The sequence below is a fragment of the Mirounga angustirostris genome, unplaced genomic scaffold, assembly GCF_029215605.1.
Source record: "Mirounga angustirostris isolate CCGP_5_RB_7025 unplaced genomic scaffold, mMirAng1.0.hap1 SCAF_13, whole genome shotgun sequence".
NCBI classification, from domain to species: Eukaryota; Metazoa; Chordata; class Mammalia; order Carnivora; family Phocidae; genus Mirounga; species Mirounga angustirostris.
The window spans coordinates 41,482,974-41,495,373 of record NW_026991721.1 but is presented as its reverse complement, the minus strand read 5'-3'; the positions used below and the strand labels follow the sequence as shown (position 1 = coordinate 41,495,373).

At 45.8% G+C, this 12,400-nt stretch overlaps 1 protein-coding gene across 1 annotated transcript in view; it reads left to right on the top strand.

Annotated features, from left to right (window-relative positions):
* Positions 1–12,400, top strand: part of INSC (INSC spindle orientation adaptor protein) — a 151,101-nt gene that overhangs the window by 15,533 nt on the left and 123,168 nt on the right. The window lies entirely within an intron of this gene.

Sequence of the window (12,400 nt, the reverse complement as noted above, 5' to 3'; positions counted from 1 at the left end):
TTAAAGAAATGTGCCAAAATCTATTTAATCAATCCCTTGTATACATGTAAATTGTATATTTTTATTTTTAGATAGATTTTTGTTATTATATAAAATGCTCTAATAATCAGCTTTGGAGCTAAATTTTGCAAAATATTCCTATTTCCTTGGAATGTGCATGGACACAACCTGGGATCATCTTAATCCAATTTTAATCTAATGTGATACCATTATTATTTATCTTTTCTAGAAGTGGGATTGTAGAGTCAAAGAGTAAATGCATATCTAATTTTGCTAGATATAGGCAATATACCATTTTGCATTCCTGCCAGCCATGTGTGAGAGTTCTTGTGTTTCCTAGTCTCACCAGCTGGATATATTGTCAAATTTCTGGATGACCTGACACAGGGAGAGACAGAGTGACATAAAAAACAGACACAGAGGCTAAAATATAGGAGGAACAAATAGGAAGAGATGAGGACACACTTCCTAACAGTCAGAGCTGTCTAATGGTAACATGGGCTTCTCAGGAAGTGATAGGCTCCCTGTCACTGGAGGTGTTCAAGAAGAGGGTAGATGGCCATTCAACAGAATTTGGTGGAGAAGATGTCAGCAACTTGGCCTCTGGACTAAGGACCTTCAATGCCTGGAGAAAAACACACAACCATATTCATCGATTGCCTCATTTAAAATCCATGAATCCATGAGCCTGAGCCTTAATTAGTTTTTTTTTTTTTTTCTGCCAGGAAATCATGCCTTTAGTCCATTCACTCTCCCATATACTTCTAGATCATTATTTCACAACTTCTCCTCAAAATTCAACACCTCCTCCACCATCCTCATTCTCAGCTCCTGACCTTGCTTCCTATTTCATTGAGAAAATGACATCAATCAGAAGAGACCCTCCATAGACTCCACCAAAACTCCTATACACTGGTATGTGATTCCTGGTACTCTTCTCCCACTAGTTGCCATAGATGAATTTTCCATGCTCCTAACTTGAGTCATTTCTTCCATTTGTGCAATAGATCCTGTTCCCTTTCCACTACTCAAGGGCATTGCTCCAGTTATTCTCTATCTCTGCTCTTATCCTCTCCTACACCCCTCCTTCCCACCCTTGTTTACTCTGCTCCACTTCCCTAGTCTCTTGCTCTTGTTCAAACATTAGATTCATGCTTGCCTTAGAGTCTTTGCTTTGACTGTTTCCTTTTCTTGGAAAGCTCTTCTCCCAGATAACCATCTGAGTAACACATAACCCCCTCACCTCTATTTACATTGATTGGATTAAAAAAGAGTCAACTGTAGGTTCTTTATAAGAAGTATCTAAAATGTACAAATGTAGAAAGCACAAAAGTAAGAATGAACAATTTACCATGAAAAGAGTAACCAAAATAATGGTAGTGTAGCTATATTAATTTTGAATAAAATTGACTTTAAGTCAAAAAGCATCACAGAGATAATGAGGTCCTTATAATACAAAATTTAACATTTTCTGACAGGATGTAAGAATTCTAAATGTATATGCTCCTAATAACATAGCCTCAAAATATATAAAGTAGAAATCCACAATTATGGTGAGACATTTTGATACACCTCTCTTATTAATGATTTTCTAGTATGGGAATGCTTTATTTATGTTTTTTTTTTCTCCACTATTATACTGTGAGCATCCCAAGGTCAGAGACTGCCTTGATCACTTGTATCCCAAATGATGGGCATAGTGTCAGGCACAGGGCTGGTCTTCATTCATTGTTTGCTGGACTAAACTTCATCTGGCAATAGTGAGATCATTATGTTCTGAAATGGCACATTCTTTCTTTTGGAATGTTCTTTCTCTTAGGAGGGTCTTAGTCTTCTGGACTATAACCTATCCTCTCCCCTCTTTCCAGCTTTCCTAATGGGGCTTGGGCATGGATGTGTTCTGGAGAATTTCCCTCCAGGAAGAATGGGTGTGTCTGAGGTTAGACTCTTTATTTTTTTAATTAAATTTATTTTTAAAGTAATGTAACAGACACATACTTTCCATTTTACTTTAAATCCTAAGAAGAAATTTTATCACTTGAAATATGTAATTTGGGGGGGGGTGTAGAGTTGCATATTTAAAATATTTTCTTGTAGAAATAGACAGAATGACCTGGGTGTATAACCAAACCCAAGTTCGTCTGCCTGATGCACAACAAAGATAATCACTGAGGCATTAAGGATGCAGCAAAGAAAGGGTTTATTTGAGAAGCAGCCAAATGAGGAGATGGGAGTGCAAGCCTCAAATCTGCCTCTCCCAAGGAGAGTTAGGGAAATTTAAAGGCAAATGAAAAATTCTGGGTAAAAAGTTGCAGCTGAGCTTATTAGTCTGAAACTGTGATCGGTCCCATTAACCCTTTGGTTACTGGTTTCAATCTCCACTGTCCTTTGATCATTCCTCATTCTTGAGGGAATTGGGACAATGACCATTCTAGTTACTTCCTGGTGAGATGGGGTGAAGACTGGAGTTTCTGCACGCCTTTAGAAATATTCTTAGTTCCACGTTGAAACCCAACATTCTGCCTTACCAAGATTTTTGTACTTTTCATTAGTTTTTCTACTATTTTTTTTACCTAGGGCCTTAGGGGACATTTGTTGTAACCAAGTAGAATGGGTGTGTTTGAGGCCAGACCTTTTAAGCCAAAGGTGGGTATTATTGCAGGGAACTTAAAGTAGATCGGTTGGGTTTTTTCCCCCCTACAAAGTCCTAGGCCGGGTATGGTTTCTATTGGAAGGTTTCTTTCTAGCTAATTATCCATTCATCCTCAATAATGTATCTGGAGGTTGGCATTAAGGCTTTTCAGTTATTCAGATTGTCAGAGTTTTCATTTACTGGTGAAATTTTTTCTGGAAGCTCTTGTGGTAGCTGTTGCTTGTGCTTGATAGCATAGCTAAAGTTCTTGCCTCTGTCTTTGGCAAGCTCTTAGAAAAAAGCTGTAAATCTGGGCCTGTCAAGACCATTATGGCAATTTAGTGGCTCCCTGGACAGTTTAGTGCTTCTATAGAGAGATTTAAATGAGAGGGAAGATGTGGGGATTGAGAGCGTTTGTAGATCGTGGTTATTTTCTGGGTTCTGGTTATTTTCCATTTGTCTTGTGCACCCTCCCCCACAGCTTCTCCATCTCTTTACCTGCTCTGTGTCCTGAGGAGCTGGTCCTCGGATCACACCACCAGGCCTCTCTGGTTGGATTCTGTCAAAGGAGGCACTGGCTGGAGATCAGAAGAAGAGAGAGTTTAGGGAATTCCTTCCTCGCTTGTTGTTGTGGTTTTGCGATGATCTCTTACATGGCTGTACAGCCTCTTCCATGGTTCTATTGGAACACCAGCAAGCTATTTCCCCCCTGTTCCTCTAGGCTTAGAGGTGATAACAGCTTCCCCACTTGTCAGTACCTGGGTGCCTCAAAACAGTTGTTTTACTCTTAACCCTGACACAAATAGCCCTTCATTAAATTGTCTTCCAAATCCCATCTGAGTGGATTTTTTTTTCCCTTCTTGTACCTGGGCTGTGAAAATAAACAGAATATTCATTCTGCCTGAATGATGACTTCTTTCCTTAGTTCATGGCCTCAGAGTCCTTGTCAGATACACCTGGGAGGACTCTTAGACCAGATCTCAGATGCTATAGACGTGGCAACCCAGTGAAAGAAAGACACTTACTTACGGTCACAGAGGTAAAAGATAAGCCTAGGATCCTTATCTCCTGTTCTGTGTTCTTCCCACCAACTGCTGGACCTTCTCTGGATGCTGTGTTCACCAAGGAGACATGGGGAGGATGTATAAGTTAGGACTTTTTAATGTGTAAGCAAAAGAAACAAAAACCCAAGCCAGCTTAGGAGAAATAAAAAAAAAAAAAAAGAAGATGTGGTATATATATACAATGGAATATTATGCAGCCATCAAAAAATGAAGTCTTGCCATTTGCAACAACGTGGATGGAACTAGATGGTATTATGCTAAGCGAAATAAGTCAACCAGAAAAAGACATGTATCATATGATCTCACTGATATGAGGAATTCTTAATCTCAGGAAACAAACTGAGGGCTGCTGGAGTGGTGGGGGGTGGGAGGGATGGGGTGGTTGGGTGATAGACATTGGGGAGGGTATGTGCTATGGTGAGCGCTGTGAATTGTGTAAGACTGTTGAATCACAGACCTGTACCTCTGAAACAAATAATACATTATATGTTAAAAAAAAAAGAAGAAGATAGTAGGAAGGGAAAAGTGAAGGGGGGGAAATTGGAGGGGAAGACGAACCATGAGAGACTATGGACTCTGAGAAACAAACTGAGGGTTCTAGAGTGGAGGGGGGTGGGGGGATGGTTTAGCCTGGTGATGGGTATTAAAGAGGGCACGTATTGAATGGAGCACTGGGTGTTATATGCAAACAATGAATCATGGAACACTACATCAAAAACTAATGATGTAATGTATGGTGATTAACATAACATAATAATAATAAAAAAAAAAGTAAAAAAAAAAAATGTTGTCTCATGGAACTTCCAGGACAGGGAAGCTGTTAGGTCTCATAAACCAGGGGTGCAAATGCTCTTCTCAGGGAAAAATTTTGGAAACTCAAGTTCTCTTCCTTTTAGGGGCTGGGTGTTCTGTCTAGCTTCCTTTATCATTTCAGCATCTGGTTCCTGGATGATCTCTGCCACTTCTCTGCTCTGCTACATGGGGTTCTACCATGCTTGAACCATTCCACAGAAGTTTCTGGAATTTCTAGTATGTGCCAGGCACCGCACTAGAAGATAGGGCCTCTGTTCTCGTGGAGCAGAGGGTGAGAGAGGTAGTAATCAAACAAATAAATAAACAAGGAAATTTCAGAGAGTGATAAGTGGTATTAACAGGGGAGAATGACAGGGGAAGTTTCTTTTTGTTTGGGTGGTCAGGGAAGACCTCTCTCAGGAATATGGCATGATCTGAGACCCTAATGGAGAGAAGAATGTAGAGTTTTGTGAGCCAGTGTAAAGGGTCTAGAACTTTTATTCTAAGTGCAAAAATAAGCTGTTGATGGAGGAGGATGTGATCTCATTTACATTGTTAAAGGATGACTCTGACTGCTTTGTGGTTAATGGAGTCTAGATGGTTATGGATTCAATATGTAAGTAGAACAAATAGGATGTACTGACCAGCTGGATGTTGGAGGAGGGGGATGATGAGTTAAGAGGAATTAAAAGATGACTTTTATTTTGTTTTTGATTTGATTTATTTGCTTTTGATCAGCTGGGTAGAGGTGGTACCATTTAATGACTTGCCTCGATTCCAACTCACAACCAGTTCCAGAGCCTTCCACTCTCTGTGTGGGTAAAGTTCCTTCTCCCCTGACCACATCTACTGACAGACCCTGTTCTATCTGGGAATCTGGGCCATATTCTTCCAGGGCTGGGAGCAAAATTCTTCAGAGAAGCACCACGCAGGGCCCTACTTAGGGCATCCCCCAACCATAGTGAAGCAGGGTCCCAGCCATTTCCCCTTCTCCCCATAGATGGTAAGCTCCTTGCAGTCCCCATTTAGGACACCTCTCAGCTCTTATCTCCAGACTTAGAGCTATAGTTACTGAGTTCTGGCTTGTGTAATTGCTCTCTCTAGCTTCATTTCTTTCTTTCTTTTTTTTTTTGAAAGATTTTATTTATTTGATAGAAAGACACAGTAAGAGAGGGAACACAAGCGGGGGGGTGGGAGAAGAAGAAGCAGGCTTCCTGCTGAGCAGGGAGCCTGATGTGGGGCTCGATTCCAGGGCCCTGGGACCATGACCTGAGCCAAAGGCAGACGCCCAAAGACTGAGCCACCCAGGTGCCCCTAGCTTCATTTCAAATGTATGTTTTTCAACTCTAGCCTGGCCATGATTGGCATTTCTAATTTGCTACTTTCCCTGCTTCCCAGGGGAGCTGGGCTGTTTCTTCCTTGACTCCTCAAGGCCCTGTCCCTATTTTGGTCTCCCACTTTAGAAAAAGACCCTCCCAGCTCTCCTTTCCCATCCTATCTGAGCTAGCCCCTGGCCATCTGTCTCAGCAGCAGCAGGTATCCTTCCCCTGCCCTGGGTGAACCTCTGCACCTGTATTCTTGTGTTGTACCTTGTGAAACTTGTGGGGTCTAGAGTCAGTCAGACCTGGGTTTGAATCTTTGATCTTCCACTCCCTGGCTGTGTGATCTTGGGAGAGCTACTTAATCTTTCTTAGTCCCTGTTTTCTCACCTCTAAAGTGGGGATAGTAATAACTATGTCATTAGATCATGGTGAGACTTAAAGAAGGTAAACCATGATATACAGGAAGAAGTCAATGCCTGTTCGAACATATAGCAGTAGTTCTTTTTATTATTATTTTGTCCCTCTTCCCAAGGCCTCACTTTTTTTTTTGCATGGAGCCCAATGTGGAGCTTGAACTCACGACCCTGAGATCAACATCTGAGCTGAGATCAAGTCGTACACTCCACTACTGAGCCACCCAAGTGCCCCAAGACCTCACTTTTTAAATTACCCTCAAATGTCGTCTTCTTCCTGAACCTGGGAGCACAAGAAGCAGAGAAAATAGTGGACTCACACTGGAGAGGCTAAAGTGGCTTCTAGAGCCAGGTCCTGGGCAGGCCTCTTTCTAGAAGGATTCCTGAAGCTGTCCCCAGGCCAGCCAGAGCAAGCTTCTGAGAATCCAAACGGCCAGGCAATGTCCACTGAGTCACTCCCTCAATCAGACACCAAGACAGTGACAGGAAATTTCTCTGCTATATCTCTGATGAGATTGTCCTGCTGGTTTTGGAAGGATGTTGGCCCCTTAGACTTTGGAAAGAGGGCCTCTGTCTTTGCTCAAGATGCATGGTTATAGCTCTGATGGCCAAAATTCCCAGGAGCATGGGATTAAGGAGGCTGGCCAGGAAGGAGTGTGACTAGGCACACAGCTGGTGCTGGTCTTGGCATCCTGATGACCTTTCCTCCTGAGCCAAACAGACTTTGATTTATTGTCAGGGAGGGAGAAACTACAGCCCCTCCTACTAGAATGGCAGTCTTCGAAGTTTAGAGGACACTGGTATCACCTGGAAGGTTTGTGAAGCCATAGCTTCTTGGACCCTAGTCCCAGAGTTTCTGATTCAGCAGTTCTGAGGGGAGACCTAAGAATTTGCATTTCCTATACAAGCCCAGGGTCACTGATGCTGTTGGTTGGGATCATCTTGGAAAAACCACTGCCTTGGGGAATTGCTTATTTCCATGCTCATTCATTCTTTTGCAGCCCATCTGAGAGCTGGACATAGGGGCAAGACAAATGGGTGGGGGTCTTGGGTTTTTATTTCTGTTAACTTGCTCTGTGGCTGTATTTCTGAAGGTGGTTTTGGTTGGGAGTAATGGAAAATAGCTTTTTACTTTAAGGCAGGGAACTTGTGGGGAGGATGCTTGGGAATCTCTCTAAATTCAATGAAGAGCTGAACAAGTCAGGCTTAGGAAGGGCAGGGCAGCCCTGGGGCCCTCTGTGCCTGGAATTCATGTGCCTGTTGTCCAGGGCACTCTAGTCCAGTGTTCTGGCCATGAATAACCTCTAGTCCAGCCTATTCAAATTCCAGATGCTGCTAAGAGGTATTATAATTGATCCACGAAGGGCGGAACCTTCCTGCCTTCTCTCACTTAACCAGTAAGCCATCGCAGGTGTATGGTGGAAAGGCCACAGGAAAAGGTCTAGAAGACAGGTAGGGCTGCCCTAAGCCCCCACCACCCTGAACTGAGCAGCTGTGACCCCACAAGGGGCCTACCACAGTGGTGGTGACCAAGAGTCTTCCCTTCACGAGACCTCAGTTCCCCTATCTGTAAAATAATGGGTTTGGGTTAGAACCTCATTACTGGGTCAGTGTTTCTTTCTCAAAAATGGGCCTGCATCATAATTCCTTGGGGTGCTTGAAAATAGAGACCCACATGCTCTATGGTGTGCTAGTAAATGGTCCACAGCAGACTTTCTAAAACAAAGCAAAGCGAAGTATAACAAAACAAAACACCCCAATTTGTAATGTTAGCCTAATTTCTGTGGTGTAAACAAACATTCCCACCACAGCCAGTTTCAAGCTAGCAAAGTGAAGTCACTGAACAGGGAGTTGGGAAGAGAGGTAGGTGAACCGGGGGCTCCAGCTCATCACTGGCTGACAGAATCAGAACCTTTGAAGGAGCCCTGGGAATCTGCATCCCTCCCCCCTCGGGCGATTCTGGTGGATAATGCAATTTCAGAACCCCTGCACCTAGAGATCTCTGAGGACCTTTCTGGCCATTACACTGCCTCGTTCTAATTATATTACAAATTCTCACACTGGCTCTGGAAGTTGGGGGAAGTTTTCCCTTTGAGAGCGTTGCAGAAGTCCCGGGGAGTTTGATGGGCCAAGTGAGTCAATGGTGTGCCCGCAGCAGCCTTTCTGGGATTCTGAGGCCAGGTTCACCTCTCACTGTTCTCCCGGAGTGCCCTGTCGTGCCATCACGCCTGGAGGCAGGGCACCATTGTGGCGTGCACGCCTCAGGGATGGAGACGGGGGCTGCAGGACATGAGAGGGGAGCTGTGGGTCCTGGGACCCTTGCCCAGCTCTCATCTCTCTGGGTGCCCTGGCCTTCCTGCTGCTGTCATCACAACATCATGATCTGGTATCTCCAGCCCCAGGACCGAGAGCCTGCCTGGTTGGCAGTTACTTCTGTGCAGGTCCCTCTTCCTGATAACCCTCTCTGAGCTGTTGGAGCACAGAGTGGGGGACGGCCTCTCTCACCTGGGAAGTGCCGAGGCAGAGGGACCATCGGGGAGCCCACAGGAGACATAGTAAGGGACAGCAGGGCCTGCACAGAAGCTGGGAAGATGGAGATTGGGGAGCGGAAAGTGCAAACGACTCCTGGGATGTGAATTCTTTCTTTAGGGACCTTGCAGAAGGATCCATTTACACTCTGAAGTTAGGTTGCACATTTACTTTTGAGCTGGAATGACCTCTGACTTTCTCTTATTCTATAAAGCAGGAGTTCTCATAGTGTGGCACCCAAATGGGTAGCATCTGAGAAGTTTTTAGAAATGCAAATTCGCCGACTAAAATGTCTCCACCTCTTAGAGCCCTTGCCTGACAATGTGATGTCAGGTTCATTTGTGGGGGTTTAGGTTCCTAAAAACCTTTTCCAATCCAGATGCCCCATGGGACTGCCCTGCTGAGCTGTCCTCAGACCACAGTGTGGATGGGCTTGTGACAGCATGTACAGGGGATTCTTGATGGGGAAGGGGGGGTGAGAAACCACAAGAGGCAATGGAGATGAGCCTGATTATGACAGGCCTTCCTGGGTGTTCTCTGGTGGGGCTGCTTGGGAGGAGGCCCAGGGCCAGCATAGCCTCTGCTTGGGGATGTCCAGCTTAGCGTGGAAGCTTTAAGCAGTGGACAAGTTCTTGGATGCCAAATTCTTCTGTCCTTCTGCAGTCCTGTTCTCTTAACTCCCTGGGCTCTGGTCCTACCCTGTCTCCTCCTCCATTCCCCCTGCCACCAAAGTCTTGCCATGTCTGTAATGTGGCTCCAGCTCCCTCGGGCAACGCATGCTCTGTTCTGCCTGAGGCTCTCGTGCTATACCCCACCTCTGGGGCCTGTCCTGGAGGTATCATCTGGTCCTGGAGGCTGGGAGCCCTCCCCGGTCAACCTCTTCACAGTGCCCAGAGTCTCTAAGGGACTCTCTACGGATCCCTTCTGGAAAGTGCACCTGGGCCTTCTTCCACTGACCTTGTATCAGATGCTGGGCAAATCAGATTTGGAGCTGAGGATGGAGGGCTGACTACTGACCTGACTGGCTGACCTGTAAACCTGAAATCTTCCCTCCATTTAGGTTCCCTCCATTTGCCCTTCCTAAAGTGTTTTGTGAAGTTGGTGGAGCCGGAACGGAAGAAGAGCATGGAGTCAGGCTATAGGGGACCTTTGCGTGAGGCAGCTCTGGACAATTCCTGAGGCTTCTTTTGGTAGAAGAAACTACAGTTGTTCCTCTGTGTGTGCGCACATGCGTGTGGACATGTATCTCCTTACCTGTGTGTCTCCATGCTCATCTATGAGGGTTCCTGTACATATCTGTGTGTAAAGTCTCCCTGCATCTCACAAGCTGTGAGGCTACAGGCAGGTGATTTAAACCATTTGGCCTCCATTTTCCTTGTCTGTATAATGGGATAATAGTAACTTCCACGAAAAGTGACCGCGGTGGCAAAATGAAGGCATAAGCCCTTTCCACAGTTCTTAGGATTCATGGGTTAGGCTATTGTTACTAGATGCCTTCTACCAGTGACTTAGCCTCCCTGTGCCTCAGTTTCCTCATGTGTACATTGGGGATAATGCCAGAACCCAGGGTTGTTGTGGGGATCAGGGAAGTTGCTATCTGCAAAGTATTAGTACTGTGCCCTAAGTATTAGTGATTAGAGTGCCTATTATCTTTCTGTGTACGGTTGTATCTGGGTGAGAATCTCTAATTTGTGAATGTCTCTGGGCAAGTCTCTCTGCTCATGTGTGTATACACATATGTGCATATGACGTATCTGTGTTTATATGGCCAGGAGGCCTCTTGTCTCTGGGTGGAGTTTGCTGTTGGCCCAAGCCTGGACTCTGTAAGCCAGCCAAGCCGGCGCTAGGGATGGAATTTCCATTAAGAATTAAACAGGACAGCCCTGGGAAGCCAGGCAGACAGAGGGGAGGGGGTCAAGGGGGATGATGTTCCAGCGCTGAGCTCCCTTGGGCAGCCTCAATTCTGAACTGCCTTGGAGAAGGCCTCTGCCACCTTTGCCTTGAGTTGCAGGCCTTGCTGGAGCCATGGCCCAGAAGGATGGGCAAAGAGAGAGGAGTTGCCCGCAAGGGCCTCTGTAGGGAGATTTGGAGTTGCTGCAGCCAAGACTGGAGCCATGAGGTGGCTTCCTGGGAATGGAGAGGTGGCCAGCGAGGGTAGAGGCAGCTGGGGCCTATGGGGCCGACAGGAGGCCAGGAGGCTGGACTGTGCCGTACGTATCTGGGAAAGTGTGTGTGTGTGTGTGTGTGTGTGTTGGGGAATGCAGGATGGGGGACATTCATACAAATGCCCTAAAGGAACTCTAACAAACCAAGTCTGTTCCTCTCTTGCTCTAAAACCCAGGCACAAAACTTGGTTCTGGAAATAAAAGATTTCTGAGGCTTTTGCCGGTATTTATCCTGTTTATGATCTAAGCCTCATTCCATTACTAGCATACTAAAAAATATCTTGGCTTTCCAGGTACTTTTACATTCCTGATCTCATCTCATACTTCCAACACCCTCTGAGCTAGGCAGAATTATTATGATTCCCTTTGTAAATATGGGAAAACTGAGTCGTGAGGAGGTTAAGTGACTTGTCTAAGGACACACAGCGAGAAAGCAGTAGAGGCAGGATGCAAAGTCAGGTCTCTTTGAGGAGAAAGCCCAGACTATTTTTGTTATACAACACATCTACCAGGAACAGACTCAGAGAAAAGATTCTGCAAAGCATGCCCATTTGAGGAAGGCTGTGGCCCCAGTGTTAATGCCTAGCCATGTGGGTGGCTGGGCCCCAAGTTCTGTTCCCAGGCTCTGAGACAGATGTGATTGAGATAGGAACTGAAGCTCCTCTCAAGGGACTGGGGAGTGGAATCAGGCTCTCCTGGATAGTTGGAAGCTGCCGGCAAAGCTGGCTCATCTGAATGACTTGGGCACCCAGAGCCTGGGGTTCCAAAAGAGCTGAGGCAGTTGAGTTAATGTCAGGAGCTGTGATGTGTCCAGGGTCAGGGTGCAATTTTCCTTGTTAGCCCGGGCCTGAAAAAGGGAACAAGGGTATTAGCATCAAGGAAGAGGAGGCTCAGATGGCACCCTGGAGCAGTCATTCTGTCATGGAGATGGAGCTGCCCTCTTTCCCTCTGAATGTGTAGTGTGAGCATATTGAGATAGTTTACACATGAGGGATTTAGGTTAGATGCCAAGGAGAACTTCCTGGCCAACTAGAGGGTGCAAACTTAGGAACGGGGCCCAAGGGAGGCTATGGGCTGACTTACGTTGGTGATGCCCCAGAGAGGGTAGAGGCCCTTCAGGCCCCACTGGATTCCTGGAGGGGTGGAGGGACTTGGATGGAATGACCTTGCAGCTTCCTTCCAATTCAGGAATGCAACATTCCTGAGCTTTTGGGTAGGAATCAGCCTTCTTTTCTAGACTTAGCCATCTGACACAAAGCCATCCAGAGAGGAATTTTGATGTGTCCCAAGTTAAAAGGAGTCTCAACAAACACCCTCTGTCATTTTTGGCAGGTCGGTGTTCTGGAGGTCGGTGATCTTATATGGGTGACTTAGATTCCAAAGGGAAGCACCTGTGGTGAATGAACCCAGGCGCATTCCAGGCTTTTGGGGACTGCTCAAAGTTTGGCGGCTCCCTCCGCAAAGCCTGTGAACCGCACCCAAA